Below are 25,011 nucleotides of genomic sequence, written 5' to 3'. Positions count from 1 at the left end.
AGCTATTAGGCCAGAGTATGAGTTAAGACCTTAACCAGAAGGCCAGTGTAAGAGTTAAGACCTTAACCAGTAGGCCAGAGTAAGAGTTAAGACCTTAACCATTAGGCCAGAGTACGAGTCTAAGACCTTAGCTATTAGGCCAGAGTAAGAGTTAAGACCTTAGCTATTAGGCCAGAGTAAGAGTTAAGACCTTAACCATTAGGCCAGAGTACGAGTCTAAGACCTTAGCTATTAGGCAAGAGTAAGAGTTAAGACCTTAATCATTAGGCCAGAGTACAAGTCTAAGACATTAGCTATTAGGCCAGAGTAAGAGTTAAGACCTTAACCATTAGGTCAGAGTACGAGACTAAGACCTTAGCTATTAGGCCAGAGTAAGAGTTAAGACCTTAGCTATTAGGCCAGAGTAAGAGTTAAGACTTTAACCATTAGGCCAGAGTAAGAGTTAAGACCTTAACCAGTAGGCCAGAGTACGAGTCTAAGACCTTAGCTATTAGGCCAGAGTAAGAGTTAAGACCTTAACCAGTAGGCCAGAGTAAGAGTTAAGACCTTAACCAGTAGGCCAGAGTACGAGTCTAAGACCTTAGCTATTAGGCCAGAGTAAGAGTTAAGACCTTAACCAGTAGGCCAGAGTAAGAGTTAAGACCTTAACCTGTAGGCCATAGTACGAGTCTAAGACCTTAGCTATTAGGCCAGAGTAAGAGTTAAGACCTTAGCTATTAGGCCAGAGTAAGAGTTAAGACCTTAGTAATTAGGCCAGAGTAAGAGTTAAGACCTTAACCAGTAGGCCAGAGTAAGAGTTAAGACCTTAACCATTAGGCCAGAGTATGAGTCTAAGACCTTAGCTATTAGGCCAGAGTAAGAGTTAAGACCTTAGCTATTTGGCCAGAGTACGAGTCTAAGACCTTAGCTATTAGGCCAGAGTAAGAGTTAAGACCTTAACCAGTAGGCCAGAGTAAGAGTTAAGACCTTAACCATTAGGCCAGAGACGAGTCTAAGACCTTAGCTATTAGGCCAGAGTTAGAGTTAAGACCTTAGCTATTAGGCCAGAGTACGAGTCTAAGACCTTAGCTATTAGGCCAGAGTATGAGTTAAGACCTTAACCAGAAGGCCAGAGTAAGAGTTAAGACCTTAACCAGTAGGCCAGAGTAAGAGTTAAGACATTGGCTATTAGGCCAGAGTACGAGTCTAAGACCTTAGCTATTAGGCAAGAGTAAGAGTTAAGACCTTAATCATTAGGCCAGAGTACGAGTCTAAGACATTAGCTAGTAGGCCAGAGAATTACATTTAAGACCTTACACATTAGGCCAGAGTACGAGTCTAAGACCTTAGCTATTAGGCCAGAGTAAGAGTTAAGACCTTAGCTATTAGGCCAGAGTAAGAGTTAAGACCTTAGTTATTAGGCCAGAGTACGAGTCTAAGACCTTAGCTATTAGGTCAGAGTAAGAGTTAAGACCTTAACCAGTAGGCCAGAGTAAGAGTTAAGACCTTGACCAGTAGGCCAGAGTACGAGTCTAAGACCTTAGCTATTAGGCCAGAGTACGAGTCTAAGACCTTAGCTATTAGGCCAGAGTAAGAGTTAAGACCTTAACCATTAGGCCAGAGTACGAGTCTAAGACCTTAGCTATTAGGCCAGAGTAAGAGTTAAGACCTTAACCAGTAGGCCAGAGTAAGAGTTAAGACCTTAACCAGTAGGCCAGTGTACGAGTCTAGGACCTTAGCTATTAGGCCAGAGTAAGAGTTAAGACCTTAACCAGTAGGCCAGAGTAAGAGTTAAGACCTTAACCTGTAGGCCATAGTATGAGTCTAAGACCTTAGCTAATATGCCAGAGTAAGAGTTAAGACCTTAGCTATTAGGCTAGAGTAAGAGTTAATACCTTAACCATTAGGCCAGATTACGGGTCTAAGACCTTAGCTATTAGGCAGGAATAAGAGTTAAGATCTTAGCTAATAGGCCAGAGTAAGAGTTAAGACCTTAACCAGTAGGCCAGAGTAAGAGTTAAGACCTTAACCATTAGGCCAGAGTATGAGTCTAAGACCTTAGCTATTAGGCCAGAGTAAGAGTTAAGTCCTTAACCAGTAGGCCAGAGTAAGAGTTAAGACCATAAACATTAGGCCAGAGTACGAGTCTAAGACCTTAGCTATTAGGCCAGAGTAAGAGTTAAGACCTTAGCTATTAGGCCAGAGTAAGAGTTAAGACCTTAACCAGTAGGCCAAAGTAAGAGTTAAGACCTTAACCAGTAGGCCAGAGTAAGAGTTAAGACCTTAACCATTAGGCCAGAGTACGAGTCTAAGACCTTAGCTATTAGGCCAGAGTAAGAGTTAAGACCTTAACCAATAGGCCAGAGTAAGAGTTAACACCGTAACCATTAGGCCAGGGTACGAGTCTAAGTCCTTAGCTATTACGCCAGAGTAAGAGTTAAGACCTTAACCTGTAGGCCATAGTACGAGCCCAAGACCTTAGCTATTAGGCCAGAGTAAGAGTTAAGACCTTAGCTATTAGGCCAGAGTAAGAGTTAAGACCTTAAACATTAGGCCAGAGTACGAGTCTAAGACCTTAGCTATTAGGCCAGAGTAAGAGTTAAGACCTTAGCTATTAGGCCAGAGTAAGAGTTAAGACCTTAACCTGTAGGCCATAGTACGAGTCCAAGACCTTAGCTATTACGCCAGAGTAAGAGTTAAGACCTTAGCTATTAGGCCAGAGTAAGAGTTAAGACCTTAAACATTAGGCCAGAGTACGAGTCTAAGACCTTAGCTATTAGGCCAGAGCAATAGTTAAGACCTTAGCTATTAGGCCAGAGCAAGAGTTAAGACCTTAACCATTAGGCCAGAGTACGAGTCTAAGACCTTAGCTATTAGGCCAGAGTTAGAGTTAAGACCTTAACCAGTAGGCCAGAGTAAGAGTTAAGACCTTAACCAGTAGGCCAGAGTACGAGTCTAAGACCTTAGCTATTAGGCCAGAGTAAGAGTTAAGACCTTAACCAGTAGGCCAGAGTAAGAGTTAAGACCTTAACCATTAGGCCAGAGTATGAGTCTAAGACCTTAGCTATTAGGCCAGCGTAAGAGTTAAGTCCTTAACCAGTAGGCCAGAGTAAGAGTTAAGACCATAACCATTAGGCCAGAGTACGAGTCTAAGACCTTAGCTATTAGGCCAGAGTAAGAGTTAAGACCTTAGCTATTAGGCCAGAGTAAGAGTTAAGACCTTAACCAGTAGGCCAAAGTAAGAGTTAAGACCTTAACCAGTAGGCCAGAGTAAGAGTTAAGACCTTAACCATTAGGCCAGAGTACGAGTCTAAGACCTTAGCTATTAGGCCAGAGTAAGAGTTAAGACCTTAACCAATAGGCCAGAGTAAGAGTTAACACCTTAACCATTAGGCCAGGGTACGAGTCTAAGACCTTAGCTATTACGCCAGAGTAAGAGTTAAGACCTTAACCTGTAGGCCATAGTAAGAGCCCAAGACCTTAGCTATTAGGCCAGAGTAAGAGTTAAGACCTTAGCTATTAGGCCAGAGTAAGAGTTAAGACCTTAAACATTAGGCCAGAGTACGAGTCTAAGACCTTAGCTATTAGGCCAGAGTAATAGTTAAGACCTTAGCTATTAGGCCAGAGTAAGAGTTAAGACCTTAACCTGTAGGCCATAGTACGAGTCCAAGACCTTAGCTATTACGCCAGAGTAAGAGTTAAGACCTTAGCTATTAGGCCAGAGTAAGAGTTAAGACCTTAAACATTAGGCCAGAGTACGAGTCTAAGACCTTAGCTATTAGGCCAGAGCAATAGTTAAGACCTTAGCTATTAGGCCAGAGTAAGAGTTAAGACCTTAACCATTAGGCCAGAGTACGAGTCTAAGACCTTAGCTATTAGGCCAGAGTAAGAGTTAAGACGTTAACCAGTAGGCCAGAGTAAGAGTTAAGACCTTAACCATTAGGCCAGAGTACTAGTCTAAGACCTTAGCTATTAGGCCAGAGTAAGTGTTAAGACCTTAACCTGTAGGCCATAGTACTAGTCCAAGACATTAGCTATTAGGCCAGAGTAAGAGTTAAGACCTTAGCTATTAGGCCAGAGTAAGAGTTAAGACCTTAACCAATAGGCCAGAGTAAGAGTTAAGACCTTAACCATTATGCCAGAGTACGAGTCTAAGACCTTAGCTATTAGGCCAGAGTAAGAGTTAAGACCTTAACCAGTAGGCCAGAGTAAGAGTTAAGACCTTAACCATTAGGCCAGAGTACGAGTCTAAGACCTTAGCTATTAGGCCAGAGTAAGAGTTAAGACTTTAGCTATTAGGCCAGAGTAAGAGTTCAGACCTTAGTTATTAGGCCAGAGTAAGATTTAAGACCTTAGTTATTAGGTCAGAGAAAGAGTTAAGAGCTTAACCATTAGGCCAGAGTACGAGTTTAAGACCTTAGCTATTAGGCCAGAGTAAGTGTTAAGACCTTAGCTATTAGGCCAGAGTAAGAGTTAAGACCTTAACCAGTAGGCCAGAGTAAGAGTTAAGACCTTAACCATTAGGCCAGAGTACGAGTCTAAGACCTTAGCTATTAGGCCAGAGCAATAGTTAAGACCTTAGCTATTAGGCCAGAGTAAGAGTTAAGACATTAACCAATAGGCCAGAGTAAGAGTTAAGACCTTAACCATTATGCCAGAGTACGAGTCTAAGACCTTAGCTATTAGGCCAGAGTAAGAGTTAAGACCTTAACCAGTAGGCCAGAGTAAGAGTTAAGACCTTAACCATTAGGCCAGAGTACGAGTCTAAGACCTTAGCTATTAGGCCAGAGTAAGAGTTAAGACTTTAGCTATTAGGCCAGAGTAAGAGTTCAGACCTTAGTTATTAGGCCAGAGTAAGATTTAAGACCTTAGTTATTAGGCCAGAGTAAGAGTTAAGACCTTAACCAGTAGGCCAGAGTAGGAGTTAAGACGTTAACCATTAGGCCAGAGTACGAGTCTAAGACCTTAGCTATTAGGCCATAGTAAGAGTTAAGACCTTAACCAGTAGGCCAGAGAAAGAGTTAAGAGCTTAACCATTAGGCCAGAGTACGAGTTTAAGACCTTAGCTATTAGGCCAGAGTAAGTGTTAAGACCTTAGCTATTAGGCCAGAGTAAGAGTTAAGACCTTAACCAGTAGGCCAGAGTAAGAGTTAAGACCTTAACCATTAGGCCAGAGTACGAGTCTAAGACCTTAGCTATTAGGCCAGAGCAATAGTTAAGACCTTAGCTATTAGGCCAGAGTAAGAGTTAAGACCTTAACCATTAGGCCAGAGTACGAGTCTAAGACCTTAGCTATTAGGCCAGAGTAAGAGTTAAGACCTTAACCAGTAGGCCAGAGTAAGAGTTAAGACCTTAACCATTAGGCCAGAGTACGAGTCTAAGACCTTAGCTATTAGGCCAGACTAAGAGTTAAGACCTTAACCAATAGGCCAGAGTAAGAGTTAAGACCTTAACCATTATGCCAGAGTATGAGTCTAAGACCTTAGCTATTAGGCCAGAGTAAGAGTTAAGACCTTAACCAGTAGGCCAGAGTAAGAGTTAAGACCTTAACCATTAGGCCAGAGTACGAGTCTAAGACCTTAGCTATTAGGCCAGAGTAAGAGTTAAGACTTTAGCTATTAGGCCAGAGTAAGAGTTCAGACCTTAGTTATTAGGCCAGAGTAAGATTTAAGACCTTAGTTATTAGGCCAGAGTAAGAGTTAAGACCTTAACCAGTAGGCCAGAGTAAGAGTTAAGACGTTAACCATTAGGCCAGAGTACGAGTCTAAGACCTTAGCTATTAGGCCATAGTAAGAGTTAAGATCTTAACCAGTAGGCCAGAGAAAGAGTTAAGAGCTTAACCATTAGGCCAGAGTACGAGTTTAAGACCTTAGCTATTAGGCCAGAGTAAGTGTTAAGACCTTAGCTATTAGGCCAGAGTAAGAGTTAAGACCTTAACCAGTAGGCCAGAGTAAGAGTTAAGACCTTAACCATTAGGCCAGAGTACGAGTCTAAGACCTTAGCTATTAGGCCAGAGTAACAGTTAAGACCTTAACCATTAGGCAAGAGTAAGAGTTAAGACCTTAGCTATTAGGCCAGAGTAAGAGTTAAGACATTAACCATTAGGCCAGAGTACAAGTCTAAGACCTTAGCTATTAGGCCAGATTAAGAGTTAAGACCTTAGCTATTAGGCCAGAGTAAGAGTTAAGACCTTAACCAGTAGGCCAGAGTAAGAGTAAAGACCTTAACCATTAGGCCAGAGTACGAGTATAAGACCTTAGCTATTAGGCCAGAGTAAGAGTTAAGACCTTAACCAGTAGGCCAGAGTAAGAGTTAATACCTTAACCATTAGGCCAGAGTAAGAGTCTAAGACCTTAGCTATTAGGCTAGAGTAAGAGTTAAGACCTTAACCTGTAGGCCATAGTACGAGTCCAAGACCTTGGCTATTAGGCCAGAGTAAGAATTAAGACATTAGCTATTAGGCCAGAGTGAGAGTTAAGACCTTAAACATTAGGCCAGAGTGCGAGTCTAAGACCTTAGCTATTAGGCCAGAGTAAGAGTTAAGACCTTAGCTATTCGGCCAGAGTAAGAGTTAAGACCTTAACCTCTAGGCCAGAGTACGGAGTCTAAGACCTTGGCTATTAGGCCAGAGTAAGATTTAAGACCTTACCCATTAGGCCAGAGTATGAGTCTAAGACCTTAGCTATTAGGCCAGAGTAAGAGTTAAGACCTTAGCTATTAGGCCAGAGTAAGAGTTAAGACCTTAGTTATTAGGCCAGAGTAAGAGTTAAGACTTTAACCAGTAGGCCAGAGTAAGAGTTAAGACCTTAACCATTAGGCCAGAGTACGAGTCTAAGACCTTAGCTATTAGGCCAGAGTAAGAGTTAAGACCTTAGCTATTAGGCCAGAGTACGAGTCTAAGACCTTAGCTATTAGGCCAGAGTAAGAGTTAAGACCTTAACCAGTAGGCCAGAGTAAGAGTTAAGACCTTGGCTATTAGGCCAGAGTAAGAGTTAAGACCTTAACCAGTAGGCCAGAGTAAGAGTTAAGACCTTAACCATTAGGCCAGAGACGAGTCTAAGACCTTAGCTATTAGGCCAGAGTTAGATTTAAGACCTTAGCTATTAGGCCAGAGTACGAGTCTAAGACCTTAGCTATTAGGCCAGAGTATGAGTTAAGACCTTAACCAGAAGGCCAGAGTAAGAGTTAAGACCTTAACCAGTAGGCCAGAGTAAGAGTTAAGACCTTGGCTATTAGGCCAGAGTACGAGTCTAAGACCTTAGCTATTAGGCAAGAGTAAGAGTTAAGACCTTAATCATTAGGCCAGAGTACGAGTCTAAGATATTAGCTATTAGGCCAGAGTAAGATTTAAGACCTTACCCATTAGGCCAGAGTACGAGTCTAAGACCTTAGCTATTAGGCCAGAGTAAGAGTTAAGACCTTAGCTATTAGGCCAGAGTAAGAGTTAAGACCTTAGTTATTAGGCCAGAGTACGAGTCTAAGACCTTAGCTATTAGGCCAGAGTAAGAGTTAAGACCTTAACCAGTAGGCCAGAGTAAGAGTTAAGACCTTGACCAGTAGGCCAGAGTACGAGTCTAAGACCTTAGCTATTAGGCCAGAGTACGAGTCTAAGACCTTAGCTATTAGGCCAGAGTAAGAGTTAAGACCTTAACCATTAGGCCAGAGTACGAGTCTAAGACCTTAGCTATTAGGCCAGAGTAAGAGTTAAGACCTTAACTAGTAGGCCAGAGTAAGAGTTAAGACCTTAACCAGTAGGCCAGAGTACGAGTCTAAGACCTTAGCTATTAGGCCAGAGTAAGAGTTAAGACCTTAACCAGTAGGCCAGAGTAAGAGTTAAGACCTTAACCATTAGGCCAGAGACGAGTCTAAGACCTTAGCTATTAGGCCAGAGTTAGAGTTAAGACCTTAGCTATTAGGCCAGAGTACGAGTCTAAGACCTTAGCTATTAGGCCAGAGTATGAGTTAAGACCTTAACCAGAAGGCCAGAGTAAGAGTTAAGACCTTAACCAGTAGGCCAGAGTAAGAGTTAAGACATTGGCTATTAGGCCAGAGTACGAGTCTAAGACCTTAGCTATTAGGCAAGAGTAAGAGTTAAGACCTTAATCATTAGGCCAGAGTACGAGTCTAAGACATTAGCTAGTAGGCCAGAGAATTACATTTAAGACCTTACACATTAGGCCAGAGTACGAGTCTAAGACCTTAGCTATTAGGCCAGAGTAAGAGTTAAGACCTTAGCTATTAGGCCAGAGTAAGAGTTAAGACCTTAGTTATTAGGCCAGAGTACGAGTCTAAGACCTTAGCTATTAGGTCAGAGTAAGAGTTAAGACCTTAACCAGTAGGCCAGAGTAAGAGTTAAGACCTTGACCAGTAGGCCCGAGTACGAGTCTAAGACCTTAGCTATTAGGCCAGAGTACGAGTCTAAGACCTTAGCTATTAGGCCAGAGTAAGAGTTAAGACCTTAACCATTAGGCCAGAGTACGAGTCTAAGACCTTAGCTATTAGGCCAGAGTAAGAGTTAAGACCTTAACCAGTAGGCCAGAGTAAGAGTTAAGACCTTAACCAGTAGGCCAGTGTACGAGTCTAGGACCTTAGCTATTAGGCCAGAGTAAGAGTTAAGACCTTAACCAGTAGGCCAGAGTAAGAGTTAAGACCTTAACCTGTAGGCCATAGTATGAGTCTAAGACCTTAGCTAATATGCCAGAGTAAGAGTTAAGACCTTAGCTATTAGGCTAGAGTAAGAGTTAATACCTTAACCATTAGGCCAGATTACGGGTCTAAGACCTTAGCTATTAGGCAGGAATAAGAGTTAAGATCTTAGCTAATAGGCCAGAGTAAGAGTTAAGACCTTAACCAGTAGGCCAGAGTAAGAGTTAAGACCTTAACCATTAGGCCAGAGTATGAGTCTAAGACCTTAGCTATTAGGCCAGAGTAAGAGTTAAGTCCTTAACCAGTAGGCCAGAGTAAGAGTTAAGACCATAAACATTAGGCCAGAGTACGAGTCTAAGACCTTAGCTATTAGGCCAGAGTAAGAGTTAAGACCTTAGATATTAGGCCAGAGTAAGAGTTAAGACCTTAACCAGTAGGCCAAAGTAAGAGTTAAGACCTTAACCAGTAGGCCAGAGTAAGAGTTAAGACCTTAACCATTAGGCCAGAGTACGAGTCTAAGACCTTAGCTATTAGGCCAGAGTAAGAGTTAAGACCTTAACCAATAGGCCAGAGTAAGAGTTAACACCGTAACCATTAGGCCAGGGTACGAGTCTAAGTCCTTAGCTATTACGCCAGAGTAAGAGTTAAGACCTTAACCTGTAGGCCATAGTACGAGCCCAAGACCTTAGCTATTAGGCCAGAGTAAGAGTTAAGACCTTAGCTATTAGGCCAGAGTAAGAGTTAAGACCTTAAACATTAGGCCAGAGTACGAGTCTAAGACCTTAGCTATTAGGCCAGAGTAAGAGTTAAGACCTTAGCTATTAGGCCAGAGTAAGAGTTAAGACCTTAACCTGTAGGCCATAGTACGAGTCCAAGACCTTAGCTATTACGCCAGAGTAAGAGTTAAGACCTTAGCTATTAGGCCAGAGTAAGAGTTAAGACCTTAAACATTAGGCCAGAGTACGAGTCTAAGACCTTAGCTATTAGGCCAGAGCAATAGTTAAGACCTTAGCTATTAGGCCAGAGCAAGAGTTAAGACCTTAACCATTAGGCCAGAGTACGAGTCTAAGACCTTAGCTATTAGGCCAGAGTTAGAGTTAAGACCTTAACCAGTAGGCCAGAGTAAGAGTTAAGACCTTAACCAGTAGGCCAGAGTACGAGTCTAAGACCTTAGCTATTAGGCCAGAGTAAGAGTTAAGACCTTAACCAGTAGGCCAGAGTAAGAGTTAAGACCTTAACCATTAGGCCAGAGTATGAGTCTAAGACCTTAGCTATTAGGCCAGCGTAAGAGTTAAGTCCTTAACCAGTAGGCCAGAGTAAGAGTTAAGACCATAACCATTAGGCCAGAGTACGAGTCTAAGACCTTAGCTATTAGGCCAGAGTAAGAGTTAAGACCTTAGCTATTAGGCCAGAGTAAGAGTTAAGACCTTAACCAGTAGGCCAAAGTAAGAGTTAAGACCTTAACCAGTAGGCCAGAGTAAGAGTTAAGACCTTAACCATTAGGCCAGAGTACGAGTCTAAGACCTTAGCTATTAGGCCAGAGTAAGAGTTAAGACCTTAACCAATAGGCCAGAGTAAGAGTTAACACCTTAACCATTAGGCCAGGGTACGAGTCTAAGACCTTAGCTATTACGCCAGAGTAAGAGTTAAGACCTTAACCTGTAGGCCATAGTAAGAGCCCAAGACCTTAGCTATTAGGCCAGAGTAAGAGTTAAGACCTTAGCTATTAGGCCAGAGTAAGAGTTAAGACCTTAAACATTAGGCCAGAGTACGAGTCTAAGACCTTAGCTATTAGGCCAGAGTAATAGTTAAGACCTTAGCTATTAGGCCAGAGTAAGAGTTAAGACCTTAACCTGTAGGCCATAGTACGAGTCCAAGACCTTAGCTATTACGCCAGAGTAAGAGTTAAGACCTTAGCTATTAGGCCAGAGTAAGAGTTAAGACCTTAAACATTAGGCCAGAGTACGAGTCTAAGACCTTAGCTATTAGGCCAGAGCAATAGTTAAGACCTTAGCTATTAGGCCAGAGTAAGAGTTAAGACCTTAACCATTAGGCCAGAGTACGAGTCTAAGACCTTAGCTATTAGGCCAGAGTAAGAGTTAAGACGTTAACCAGTAGGCCAGAGTAAGAGTTAAGACCTTAACCATTAGGCCAGAGTACTAGTCTAAGACCTTAGCTATTAGGCCAGAGTAAGTGTTAAGACCTTAACCTGTAGGCCATAGTACTAGTCCAAGACATTAGCTATTAGGCCAGAGTAAGAGTTAAGACCTTAGCTATTAGGCCAGAGTAAGAGTTAAGACCTTAACCAATAGGCCAGAGTAAGAGTTAAGACCTTAACCATTATGCCAGAGTACGAGTCTAAGACCTTAGCTATTAGGCCAGAGTAAGAGTTAAGACCTTAACCAGTAGGCCAGAGTAAGAGTTAAGACCTTAACCATTAGGCCAGAGTACGAGTCTAAGACCTTAGCTATTAGGCCAGAGTAAGAGTTAAGACTTTAGCTATTAGGCCAGAGTAAGAGTTCAGACCTTAGTTATTAGGCCAGAGTAAGATTTAAGACCTTAGTTATTAGGTCAGAGAAAGAGTTAAGAGCTTAACCATTAGGCCAGAGTACGAGTTTAAGACCTTAGCTATTAGGCCAGAGTAAGTGTTAAGACCTTAGCTATTAGGCCAGAGTAAGAGTTAAGACCTTAACCAGTAGGCCAGAGTAAGAGTTAAGACCTTAACCATTAGGCCAGAGTACGAGTCTAAGACCTTAGCTATTAGGCCAGAGCAATAGTTAAGACCTTAGCTATTAGGCCAGAGTAAGAGTTAAGACATTAACCAATAGGCCAGAGTAAGAGTTAAGACCTTAACCATTATGCCAGAGTACGAGTCTAAGACCTTAGCTATTAGGCCAGAGTAAGAGTTAAGACCTTAACCAGTAGGCCAGAGTAAGAGTTAAGACCTTAACCATTAGGCCAGAGTACGAGTCTAAGACCTTAGCTATTAGGCCAGAGTAAGAGTTAAGACTTTAGCTATTAGGCCAGAGTAAGAGTTCAGACCTTAGTTATTAGGCCAGAGTAAGATTTAAGACCTTAGTTATTAGGCCAGAGTAAGAGTTAAGACCTTAACCAGTAGGCCAGAGTAGGAGTTAAGACGTTAACCATTAGGCCAGAGTACGAGTCTAAGACCTTAGCTATTAGGCCATAGTAAGAGTTAAGACCTTAACCAGTAGGCCAGAGAAAGAGTTAAGAGCTTAACCATTAGGCCAGAGTACGAGTTTAAGACCTTAGCTATTAGGCCAGAGTAAGTGTTAAGACCTTAGCTATTAGGCCAGAGTAAGAGTTAAGACCTTAACCAGTAGGCCAGAGTAAGAGTTAAGACCTTAACCATTAGGCCAGAGTACGAGTCTAAGACCTTAGCTATTAGGCCAGAGCAATAGTTAAGACCTTAGCTATTAGGCCAGAGTAAGAGTTAAGACCTTAACCATTAGGCCAGAGTACGAGTCTAAGACCTTAGCTATTAGGCCAGAGTAAGAGTTAAGACCTTAACCAGTAGGCCAGAGTAAGAGTTAAGACCTTAACCATTAGGCCAGAGTACGAGTCTAAGACCTTAGCTATTAGGCCAGACTAAGAGTTAAGACCTTAACCAATAGGCCAGAGTAAGAGTTAAGACCTTAACCATTATGCCAGAGTATGAGTCTAAGACCTTAGCTATTAGGCCAGAGTAAGAGTTAAGACCTTAACCAGTAGGCCAGAGTAAGAGTTAAGACCTTAACCATTAGGCCAGAGTACGAGTCTAAGACCTTAGCTATTAGGCCAGAGTAAGAGTTAAGACTTTAGCTATTAGGCCAGAGTAAGAGTTCAGACCTTAGTTATTAGGCCAGAGTAAGATTTAAGACCTTAGTTATTAGGCCAGAGTAAGAGTTAAGACCTTAACCAGTAGGCCAGAGTAAGAGTTAAGACGTTAACCATTAGGCCAGAGTACGAGTCTAAGACCTTAGCTATTAGGCCATAGTAAGAGTTAAGATCTTAACCAGTAGGCCAGAGAAAGAGTTAAGAGCTTAACCATTAGGCCAGAGTACGAGTTTAAGACCTTAGCTATTAGGCCAGAGTAAGTGTTAAGACCTTAGCTATTAGGCCAGAGTAAGAGTTAAGACCTTAACCAGTAGGCCAGAGTAAGAGTTAAGACCTTAACCATTAGGCCAGAGTACGAGTCTAAGACCTTAGCTATTAGGCCAGAGTAACAGTTAAGACCTTAACCATTAGGCAAGAGTAAGAGTTAAGACCTTAGCTATTAGGCCAGAGTAAGAGTTAAGACATTAACCATTAGGCCAGAGTACAAGTCTAAGACCTTAGCTATTAGGCCAGATTAAGAGTTAAGACCTTAGCTATTAGGCCAGAGTAAGAGTTAAGACCTTAACCAGTAGGCCAGAGTAAGAGTAAAGACCTTAACCATTAGGCCAGAGTACGAGTATAAGACCTTAGCTATTAGGCCAGAGTAAGAGTTAAGACCTTAACCAGTAGGCCAGAGTAAGAGTTAATACCTTAACCATTAGGCCAGAGTAAGAGTCTAAGACCTTAGCTATTAGGCTAGAGTAAGAGTTAAGACCTTAACCTGTAGGCCATAGTACGAGTCCAAGACCTTGGCTATTAGGCCAGAGTAAGAATTAAGACATTAGCTATTAGGCCAGAGTGAGAGTTAAGACCTTAAACATTAGGCCAGAGTGCGAGTCTAAGACCTTAGCTATTAGGCCAGAGTAAGAGTTAAGACCTTAGCTATTCGGCCAGAGTAAGAGTTAAGACCTTAACCTCTAGGCCAGAGTACGGAGTCTAAGACCTTGGCTATTAGGCCAGAGTAAGATTTAAGACCTTACCCATTAGGCCAGAGTATGAGTCTAAGACCTTAGCTATTAGGCCAGAGTAAGAGTTAAGACCTTAGCTATTAGGCCAGAGTAAGAGTTAAGACCTTAGTTATTAGGCCAGAGTAAGAGTTAAGACTTTAACCAGTAGGCCAGAGTAAGAGTTAAGACCTTAACCATTAGGCCAGAGTACGAGTCTAAGACCTTAGCTATTAGGCCAGAGTAAGAGTTAAGACCTTAGCTATTAGGCCAGAGTACGAGTCTAAGACCTTAGCTATTAGGCCAGAGTAAGAGTTAAGACCTTAACCAGTAGGCCAGAGTAAGAGTTAAGACCTTGGCTATTAGGCCAGAGTAAGAGTTAAGACCTTAACCAGTAGGCCAGAGTAAGAGTTAAGACCTTAACCATTAGGCCAGAGACGAGTCTAAGACCTTAGCTATTAGGCCAGAGTTAGAGTTAAGACCTTAGCTATTAGGCCAGAGTACGAGTCTAAGACCTTAGCTATTAGGCCAGAGTATGAGTTAAGACCTTAACCAGAAGGCCAGAGTAAGAGTTAAGACCTTAACCAGTAGGCCAGAGTAAGAGTTAAGACCTTGGCTATTAGGCCAGAGTACGAGTCTAAGACCTTAGCTATTAGGCAAGAGTAAGAGTTAAGACCTTAATCATTAGGCCAGAGTACGAGTCTAAGATATTAGCTATTAGGCCAGAGTAAGATTTAAGACCTTACCCATTAGGCCAGAGTACGAGTCTAAGACCTTAGCTATTAGGCCAGAGTAAGAGTTAAGACCTTAGCTATTAGGCCAGAGTAAGAGTTAAGACCTTAGTTATTAGGCCAGAGTACGAGTCTAAGACCTTAGCTATTAGGCCAGAGTAAGAGTTAAGACCTTAACCAGTAGGCCAGAGTAAGAGTTAAGACCTTGACCAGTAGGCCAGAGTACGAGTCTAAGACCTTAGCTATTAGGCCAGAGTACGAGTCTAAGACCTTAGCTATTAGGCCAGAGTAAGAGTTAAGACCTTAACCATTAGGCCAGAGTACGAGTCTAAGACCTTAGCTATTAGGCCAGAGTAAGAGTTAAGACCTTAACTAGTAGGCCAGAGTAAGAGTTAAGACCTTAACCAGTAGGCCAGAGTACGAGTCTAAGACCTTAGCTATTAGGCCAGAGTAAGAGTTAAGACCTTAACCAGTAGGCCAGAGTAAGAGTTAAGACTTTAACCTGTAGGCCATAGTATGAGTCTAAGACCTTAGCTAATAGGCCAGAGTAAGAGTTAAGACCTTAGCTATTAGGCTAGAGTAAGAGTTAATACCTTAACCATTAGGCCAGATTACGAGTCTAAGACCTTAGCTATTAGGCAGGAGTAAGAGTTAAGATCTTAGCTAATAGGCCAGAGTAAGAGTTAAGACCTTAACCAGTAGGCCAGAGTAAGAGTTAAGACCTTAACCATTTGGCCAGAGTATGAGTCTAAGACCTTAGCTATTAGGCCAGAGTAAGAGTTAAGTCCTTAAACAGTAGGCCAGAGTAAGAGTTAAGACCATAACCATTAGGCCAGAGTACGAGTCTAAGACCTTAGCTATTAGGCCAGAGTAAGAGTTAAGACCTTAGCTATTAGGCCAGAGTAAGAGTTAAGACCTTAGTTATTAGGCCAGAGTAAGAGTTAAGACCTTAACCAATAGGCCAGAGTAAGAGTTAAGACCTTAACCATTAGGCCAGAGTACGAGTCTAAGACCTTAGCTATTAGGCCAGAGTAAGAGTTAAGACCTTAACCAGTATGCCAGAGTAAGAGTTAAGACCTTAACCATTAGGCCAGAGTACGAGTTTAAGACCTTAGCTATTAGGCCAGAGTAAGAGTTAAGACCTTAACCAGTAGGCCAGAGTAAGAGTTAAGACCTTAACCATTAGGCCAGAGTACGAGTCTAAGACCTTAGCTATTAGGCCAGAGTAAGAGTTAAGACCTTAGCTATTAGGCCAGAGTAAGAGTTAAGACCTTAACCAGTAGGCCAAAGTAAGAGTTAAGACCTTAACCAGTAGGCCAGAGTAAGAGTTAAGACCTTAACCATTAGGCCAGAGGACGAGTCTAAGACCTTAGCTATTAGGCCAGAGTAAGAGTTAAGACCTTAACCAATAGGCCAGAGTAAGAGTTAACACCTTAACCATTAGGCCAGGGTACGAGTCTAAGACCTTAGCTATTACGCCAGAGTAAGAGTTAAGACCTTAACCTGTAGGCCATAGTACGAGCCCAAGACCTTAGCTATTAGGCCAGAGTAAGAGTTAAGACCTTAGCTATTAGGCCAGAGTAAGAGTTAAGACCTTAAACATTAGGCCAGAGTACGAGTCTAAGACCTTAGCTATTAGGCCAGAGTAAGAGTTAAGACCTTAGCTATTAGGCCAGAGTAAGAGTTAAGACCTTAACCTGTAGGCCATAGTACGAGTCCAAGACCTTAGCTATTACGCCAGAGTAAGAGTTAAGACCTTAGCTATTAGGCCAGAGTAAGAGTTAAGACCTTAAACATTAGGCCAGAGTACGAGTCTAAGACCTTAGCTATTAGGCCAGAGCAATAGTTAAGACCTTAGCTATTAGGCCAGAGTAAGAGTTAAGACCTTAACCATTAGGCCAGAGTACGAGTCTAAGACCTTAGCTATTAGGCCAGAGTAAGAGTTAAGACCTTAACCAGTAGGCCAGAGTAAGAGTTAAGACCTTAACCATTAGGCCAGAGTACGAGTCTAAGACCTTAGCTATTAGGCCAGAGTAAGTGTTAAGACCTTAACCTGTAGGCCATAGTACGAGTCCAAGACATTAGCTATTAGGCCAGAGTAAGAGTTAAGACCTTAGCTATTAGGCCAGAGTAAGAGTTAAGACCTTAGCTATTAGGCCAGAGTAAGAGTTAAGACCTTAGTAATTAGGCCAGAGTAAGAGTTAAGACCTTAACCAGTAGGCCAGAGTAAGAGTTAAGACCTTAACCATTAGGCCAGAGTACGAGTCTAAGACCTTAGCTATTAGGCCAGAGTAAGAGTTAAGACCTTAGCTATTAGGCCAGAGTACGAGTCTAAGACCTTAGCTATTAGGCCAGAGTAAGAGTTAAGACCTTAACCAGTAGGCCAGAGTAAGAGTTAAGACCTTAACCATTAGGCCAGAAACGAGTCTAAGACCTTAGCTATTAGGCCAGAGTTAGAGTTAAGACCTTAGCTATTAGGCCAGAGTACGAGTCTAAGACCTTAGCTATTAGGCCAGAGTATGAGTTAAGACCTTAACCAGAAGGCCAGAGTAAGAGTTAAGACCTTAACCAGTAGGCCAGAGTAAGAGTTAAGACCTTGGCTATTAGGCCAGAGTACGAGTCTAAGACCTTAGCTATTAGGCAAGAGTAAGAGTTAAGACCTTAATCATTAGGCCAGAGTACGAGTCTAAGACATTAGCTATTAGGCCATAGCAAGATTTAAGACCTTACCCATTACGCCAGAGTACGAGTCTAAGACCTTAGCTATTAGGCCAGAGTAAGAGTTAAGACCTTAGCTATTAGGCCAGAGTAAGAGTTAAGACCTTAGTTATTAGGCCAGAGTACGAGTTTAAGACCTTAGCTATTAGGCCAGAGTAAGAGTTAAGACCTTAACCAGTAGGCCAGAGTAAGAGTTAAGACCTTGACCAGTAGGCCAGAGTACGAGTCTAAGACCTTAGCTATTAGGCCAGAGTACGAGTCTAAGACCTTAGCTATTAGGCCAGAGTAAGAGTTAAGACCTTAACCATTAGGCCAGAGTACGAGTCTAAGACCTTAGCTATTAGGCCAGAGTAAGAGTTAAGACCTTAACCAGTAGGCCAGAGTAAGAGTTAAGACCTTAACCAGTAGGTCAGAGTACGAGTCTAAGACCTTAGCTATTAGGCCAGAGTAAGAGTTAAGACCTTAACCAGTAGGCCAGAGTAACAGTTAAGACCTTAACCTGTAGGCCATAGTATGAGTCTAAGACCTTAGCTAATAGGCCAGAGTAAGAGTTAAGACCTTAGCTATTAGGCTAGAGTAAGAGTTAATACCTTAACCATTAGGCCAGATTACGAGTCTAAGACCTTAGCTATTAGGCAGGAGTAAGAGTTAAGATCTTAGCTAATAGGCCAGAGTAAGAGTTAAGACCTTAACCAGTAGGCCAGAGTAAGAGTTAAGACCTTAACCATTAGGCCAGAGTATGAGTCTAAGACCTTAGCTATTAGGCCAGAGTAAGAGTTAAGTCCTTAACCAGTAGGCCAGAGTAAGAGTTAAGACCATAACCATTAGGCCAGAGTACGAGTCTAAGACCTTAGCTATTATGCCAGAGTAAGAGTTAAGACCTTAGCTATTAGGCCAGAGTAAGAGTTAAGACCTTAGTTATTAGGCCAGAGTAAGAGTTAAGACCTTAACCAATAGGCCAGAGTAAGAGTTAAGACCTTAACCATTAGGCCAGAGTACGAGTCTAAGACCTTAGCTATTAGGCCAGAGTAAGAGTTAAGACCTTAACCAGTATGCCAGAGTAAGAGTTAACACCTTAACCATTAGGCCAGAGTACGAGTTTAAGACCTTAGCTATTAGGCCAGAGTAAGAGTTAAGACCTTAACCAGTAGGCCAGAGTAAGAGTTAAGACCTTAACCATTAGGCCAGAGTACGAGTCTAAGACCTTAGCTATTAGGCCAGAGTAAGAGTTAAGACCTTAGCTATTAGGCCAGAGTAAGAGTTAAGACCTTAACCAGTAGGCCAAAGTAAGAGTTAAGACCTTAACCAGTAGGCCAGAGTAAGAGTTAAGACCTTAACCATTAGGCCAGAGTACGAGTCTAAGACCTTAGCTATTAGGCCAGAGTAAGAGTTAAGACCTTAACCAATAGGCCAGAGTAAGAGTTAACACCTTAACCATTAGGCCAGGGTACGAGTCTAAGACCTTAGCTATTACGCCAGAGTAAGAGTTAAGACCTTAACCTGTAGGCCATAGTACGAGCCCAAGACCTTAGCTATTAGGCCAGAGTAAGAGTTAAGACCTTAGCTATTAGGCCAGAGTAAGAGTTAAGACCTTAAACATTAGGCCAGAGTACGAGTCTAAGACCTTAGCTATTGGGCCAGAGTAAGAGTTAAGACCTTAGCTATTAGGCCAGAGTAAGAGTTAAGACCTTAACCTGTAGGCCATAGTACGAGTCCAAGACCTTAGCTATTACGCCAGAGTAAGAGTTAAGACCTTAGCTATTAGGCCAGAGTAAGAGTTAAGACCTTAAACATTAGGCCAGAGTACGAGTCTAAGACCTTAGCTATTAGGCCAGAGCAATAGTTAAGGCCTTAGCTATTAGGCCAGAGTAAGAGTTAAGACCTTAACCATTAGGCCAGAGTAAGAGTCTAAGACCTTAGCTATTAGGCCAGAGTAAGAGTTAAGACCTTAACCAGTAGGCCAGAGTAAGAGTTAAGACCTTAACCATTAGGCCAGAGTACGAGTCTAAGACCTTAGCTATTAGGCCATAGTAAGTGTTAAGACCTTAACCTGTAGGCCATAGTACGAGTCCAAGACATTAGCTATTAGGCCAGAGTAAGAGTTAAGACCTTAGCTATTAGGCCAGAGTAAGAGTTAAGACCTTAAACATTATGCCAGAGTACGAGTCTAAGACCTTAGCTATTAGGCCAGAGTAAGAGTTAAGACCTTAGCTATTAGGCCAGAGTAAGAGTTAAGACCTTAACCATTAGGCCAGAGTACGAGCCTAAGACCTTAGCTATTAGGCCAGAGTAAGAGTTAAGACCTTAGCTATTAGGCCAGAGTAAGAGTTAAGACCTTAACCATTAGGCCAGAGTACGAGCCTAAGACCTTAGCTATTAGGCCAGAGTAAGAGTTAAGACCTTAGTTATTAGGCCAGACTAAGAGTTAAGACCTTAACCAATAGGCCAGGGTAAGATTTAGGACCTTAACCATTATGCCAGAGTACGAGTCTAAGACCTTAGCCATTAGGCCAGAGTAAGAGTTAAGACCTTAACCAGTAGGCCAGAGTAAGAGTTAAGACCTTAACCATTAGGCCAGAGTACGAGTCTAAGACCTTAGCTATTAGGCCAGAGTAAGAGTTAAGACCTTAGCTATTAGGCCAGAGTAAGAGTTCAGACCTTAGTTATTAAGCCAGAGTAAGATTTAAGACCTTAGTTATTAGGCCAGAGTAAGAGTTAAGACCTTAACCAGTAGGCCAGAGTAAGAGTTAAGACGTTAACCATTAGGCCAGAGTACGAGTCTAAGACCTTAGCTATTAGGCCATAGTAAGAGTTAAGACCTTAACCAGTAGGCCAGAGAAAGAGTTAAGAGCTTAACCATTCGGCCAGAGTACAAGTTTAAGACCTTAGCTATTAGGCCAGAGTAAGTGTTAAGACCTTAGCTATTAGGCCAGAGTAAGAGTTAAGACCTTAACCAGTAGGCCAGAGTAAGGGTTAAGACCTTAACCATTAGGCCAGAGTACGAGTCTAAGACCTTAGCTATTAGGCCAGAGTAACAGTTAGGACCTTAACCATTAGGCAAGAGTAAGAGTTAAGACCTTAGCTATTAGGCCAGAGTAAGAGTTAAGACATTAACCATTAGGCCAGAGTACAAGTCTAAGACCTTAGCTATTAGGCCAGATTAAGAGTTAAGACCTTAGCTATTAGGCCAGAGTAAGAGTTAAGACCTTAACCAGTAGGCCATAGTAAGAGTTAAGACCTTAACCATTAGTCCAGAGTACGAGTATAAGACCTTAGCTATTAGGCCAGAGTAAGAGTTAAGACCTTAACCAGTAGGCCAGAGTAAGAGTTAAGACCTTAACCATTAGGCCAGAGTACGAGTCCAAGACCTTAGCTATTAGGCCAGAGTAAGAATTAAGACCTTAGCTATTAGGCCAGAGTAAGAGTTAAGACCTTAAACATTAGGCCAGAGTACGAGTCTAAGACCTTAGCTATTAGGCCAGAGTAAGAGTTAAGACCTTAGCTATTCGGCCAGAGTAAGAGTTAAGACCCTAACCTGTAGGCCAGAGTACGGAGTCTAAGACCTTGGCTATTAGGCCAGAGTAAGATTTAAGACCTTACCCATTAGGCCAGAGTACGAGTCTAAGACGTTAGCTATTAGGCCAGAGTAAAAGTTAAGACCTTAGTTATTAGGCCAGAGTAAGAGTTAAGACCTTAACCAGTAGGCCAGAGTAAGAGTTAAGACCTTAACCATTAGGCCAGAGTACGAGTCTAAGACCTTAGCTATTAGGCCAGAGTAAGAGTTAAGACCTTAGCTATTAGGCCAGAGTACGAGTCTAAGACCTTAGCTATTAGGCCAGAGTAAGAGTTAAGACCTTAACCAGTAGGCCAGAGTAAGAGTTAAGACCTTAACCATTAGGCCAGAGTACGAGTCTAAGACCTTAGCTATTAGGCCAGAGTAAGAGTTAAGACCTTAGTTATTAGGCCAGAGTAAGAGTTAAGACCTTAACCAGTAGGCCAGAGTAAGAGTTAAGACCTTAACCATTAGGCCAGAGTACGAGTCTAAGACCTTAGCTATTAGGCCAGAGTAAGAGTTAAGACCTTAGCTAATAGGCCAGAGTACGAGTCTAAGACCTTAGCTATTAGGCCAGAGTATGAGTTAAGACCTTAACCAGTAGGCCAGAGTAAGAGTTAAGACCTTAACCAGTAGGCCAGAGTAAGAGTTAAGACCTTGGCTATTAGGCCAGAGTACGAGTCTAAGACCTCAGCTATTAGGCAAGAGTAAGAGTTAAGACCTTAATCATTAGGCCAGAGTACGAGTCTAAGACATTAGCTATTAGGCCAGAGTAAGAGTTAAGACCTTAACCATTAGGTCAGAGTACGAGACTAAAACCTTAGCTATTAGGCCAGAGTAAGAGTTAAGACCTTAGCTATTAGGCCAGAGTAAGAGTTAAGACTTTAACCATTAGGCCAGAGTAAGAGTTAAGACCTTAACCAGTAGGCCAGAGTACGAGTCTAAGACCTTAGCTATTAGGCCAGAGTAAGAGTTAAGACCTTAACCAGTAGGCCAGAGTAAGAGTTAAGACCTTAACCAGTAGGCCAGAGTACGAGTCTAAGACCTTAGCTATTAGGCCAGAGTAAGAGTTAAGACCTTAACCAGTAGGCCAGAGTAAGAGTTAAGACCTTAACCTGTAGGCCATAGTACGAGTCTAAGACCTTAGCTATTAGGCCAGAGTAAGAGTTAAGACCTTAGCTATTAGGCCAGAGTAAGAGTTAAGACCTTAGTTATTAGGCCAGAGTAAGAGTTAAGACCTTAACCTGTAGGCCAGAGTAAGAGTTAACACCTTAACCATTAGGCCAGAGTACGAGTCTAAGACCTTAGCTATTAGGCCAGAGTAAGAGGTAAGACCTTAGCTATTAGGCCAGAGTACGAGTCTAAGACCTTAGCTATTAGGCCAGAGTAAGAGTTAAGACCTTAACCAATAGGCCAGAGTAAGAGTTAACACCTTAACCATTAGGCCAGGGTACGAGTCTAAGACCTTAGCTATTAGGCCAGAGTAAGAGTTAAGACCTTAACCTGTAGGCCATAGTACGAGCCCAAGACCTTAGCTATTAGGCCAGAGTAAGAGTTAAGACCTTAGCTATTAGGCCAGAGTAAGAGTTAAGACCTTAAACATTAGGCCAGAGTATGAGTCTAAGACCTTAGCTATTAGGCCAGAGTAAGAGTTAAGACCTTAGCTATTAGGCCAGAGTAAGAGTTAAGACCTTAACCTGTAGGCCATAGTACGAGTCCAAGGCCTTAGCTATTACGCCAGAGTAAGAGTTAAGACCTTAGCTATTAGGCCAGAGTAAGAGTTAAGACCTTAAACATTAGGCCAGAGTACGAGTCTAAGACCTTAGCTATTAGGCCAGAGCAATAGTTAAGACCTTAGCTATTAGGCCAGAGTAAGAGTTAAGACCTTAACCATTAGGCCAGAGTACGAGTCTAAGACCTTAGCTATTAGGCCAGAGTAAGAGTTAAGACCTTAACCAGTAGGCCAGAGTAAGAGTTAATACCTTGACCAGAAGGCCAGAGTACGAGTCTAAGACCTTAGCTATTAGGCCAGAGTACGAGTCTAAGACCTTAGCTATTAGGCCAGAGTACGAGTCTAAGACCTTAGCTATTAGGCCAGAGTAAGAGTTAAGACCTTAACCATTAGGCCAGAGTACGAGTCTAAGACCTTAGCTATTAGGCCAGAGTAAGAGTTAAAACCTTAACCAGTAGGCCAGAGTAAGAGTTAAGACCTTAACCAGTAGGCCAGAGTACGAGTCTAAGACCTTAGCTATTAGGCCAGAGTAAGAGTTAAGACCATAACCAGTAGGCCAGAGTAAGAGTTAAGACCTTAACCTGTAGGCCATAGTATGAGTCTAAGACCTTAGCTATTAGGCCAGAGTAAGAGTAAAGACCTTAGCTATTAGGCCAGAGTAAGAGTTAAGACCTTAACCATTAGGCCAGATTACGAGTCTAAGACCTTAGCTATTAGGCAGGAGTAAGAGTTAAGATCTTAGCTATTAGGCCAGAGTAAGAGTTAAGACATTAACCAGTAGGCCAGAGTAAGAGTTAAGACCTTAACCATTAGGCCAGAGTACGAGTCTAAGACCTTAGCTATTAGGCCAGAGTAAGAGTTAAGTCCTTAACCTGTAGGCCAGAGTACGAGTCTAAGACCTTAGCTATTAGGCCAGAGTAAGAGTTAAGACCTTAACCAGTAGGCCAGAGTAAGAGTTAAGACCTTAACCAGTAGGCCAGAGTAAGTGTTAAGACCTTAACCATTAGGCCAGAGTACGAGTCTAAGACCTTAGCTATCAGGCCAGAGTAAGAGTTAAGACCTTAACCAGTAGGCCAGAGTAAGAGTTAAGACCTTAACCATTAGGCCAGAGTACGAGCCTAAGACCTTAGCTATTAGGCCAGAGTAAGAGTTAAGACCTTAGCTATTAGGCCAGAGTAAGAGTTAAGACCTTAACCTGTAGGCCATAGTACGAGTCTAAGACCTTAGCCATTAGGCCCGAGTAAGAGTTAAGACCTTAGCTATTAGGCCAGAGTAAGAGTTAAGACCTTAGTTATTAGGCCAGACTAAGAGTTAAGACCTTAACCAATAGGCCAGAGTAAGAGTTAAGACCTTAACCATTATGCCAGAGTACGAGTCTAAGACCTTAGCTATTAGGCCAGAGTAAGAGTTAAGACCTTAACCAGTAGGCCAGAGTAAGAGTTAAGACCTTAACCATTAGGCCAGAGTACGAGTCTAAGACCTTAGCTATTAGGCCAGAGTAAGAGTTAAGACCTTAGCTATTAGGCCAGAGTAAGAGTTAAGACCTTAACCATTAGGCCAGAGTACGAGTCTAAGACCTTAGCTATTAGGCCAGAGTAAGAGTTAAGACCTTAACCAGTAGGCCAGAGTAAGAGTTAAGACCTTAACCAGTAGGCCAGAGTAAGAGTTAAGACCTTGGCTATTAGGCCAGAGTACGAGTCTAAGACCTTAGCTATTAGGCCAGAGTAAGAGTTAAGACCTTAACCATTAGGCCAGAGTACGAGTCTAAGACCTTAGCTATTAGGCCAGAGTAAGAGTTAAAACCTTAGCTATTAGGCCAGAGTAAGAGTTAAGACCTTAACCATTAGGTCAGAGTACGAGTCTAAGACCTTAGCTATTCGGCCAGAGTAAGAGTTAAGACCTTAGCTATAAGGCCAGAGTAAGAGTTAAGACCTTAGTTATTAGGCCAGTGTAAGAGTTAAGACCTTAACCAGTAGGCCAGAGTAAGAGTTAAGACCTTAACCATTAGGCCAGAGTACGAGTCTAAGACCTTAGCTATTAGGCCAGAGTAAGAGTTAAGACCTTAGCTATTAGGCCAGAGTAAGAGTTAAGACCTTAACCAGTAGGCCAAAGTAAGAGTTAAGACCTTAACCAGTAGGCCAGAGTAAGAGTTAAGACCTTAACCATAAGGCCAGAGTACGAGTCTAAGACCTTAGCTATTAGGCCAGAGTAAGAGTTAAGACCTTAACCAATAGGCCAGAGTAAGAGTTAACACCTTAACCATTAGGCCAGGGTACGAGTCTAAGACCTTAGCTATTAGGCCAGAGTAAGAGTTAAGACCTTAACCTGTAGGCCATAGTACGAGCCCAAGACCTTAGCTTTTAGGCCAGATTAAGAGTTAAGACCTTAGCTATTAGGCCAGAGTAAGAGTTAAGACCTTAAACATTAGGCCAGAATACGAGTCTAAGACCTTAGCTATTAGGCCAGAGTAAGAGTTAAGACCTTAGCTATTAGGCCAGAGTAAGAGTTAAGACCTTAACCTGTAGGCCATAGTACGAGTCCAAGACCTTAGCTATTACGCCAGAGTAAGAGTTAAGACCTTAGCTATTAGGCCAGAGTAAGAGTTAAGACCTTAAACATTAGGCCAGAGTACGAGTCTAAGACCTTAGCTATTAGGCCAGAGCAATAGTTAAGACCTTAGCTATTAGGCCAGAGTAAGAGTTAAGACCTTAACCATTAGGCCAGAGTACGAGTCTAAGACCTTAGCTATTAGGCCAGAGTAAGAGTTAAGACCTTAACCAGTAGGCCAGAGTAAGAGTTAAGACCTTAACCATTAGGCCAGAGTACGAGTCT

Source organism: Triturus cristatus, chromosome 6, assembly GCF_964204655.1.
Source record: "Triturus cristatus chromosome 6, aTriCri1.1, whole genome shotgun sequence".
NCBI lineage: Eukaryota > Metazoa > Chordata > Amphibia > Caudata > Salamandridae > Triturus > Triturus cristatus.
Note: the sequence above shows the minus strand (reverse complement) of the source record.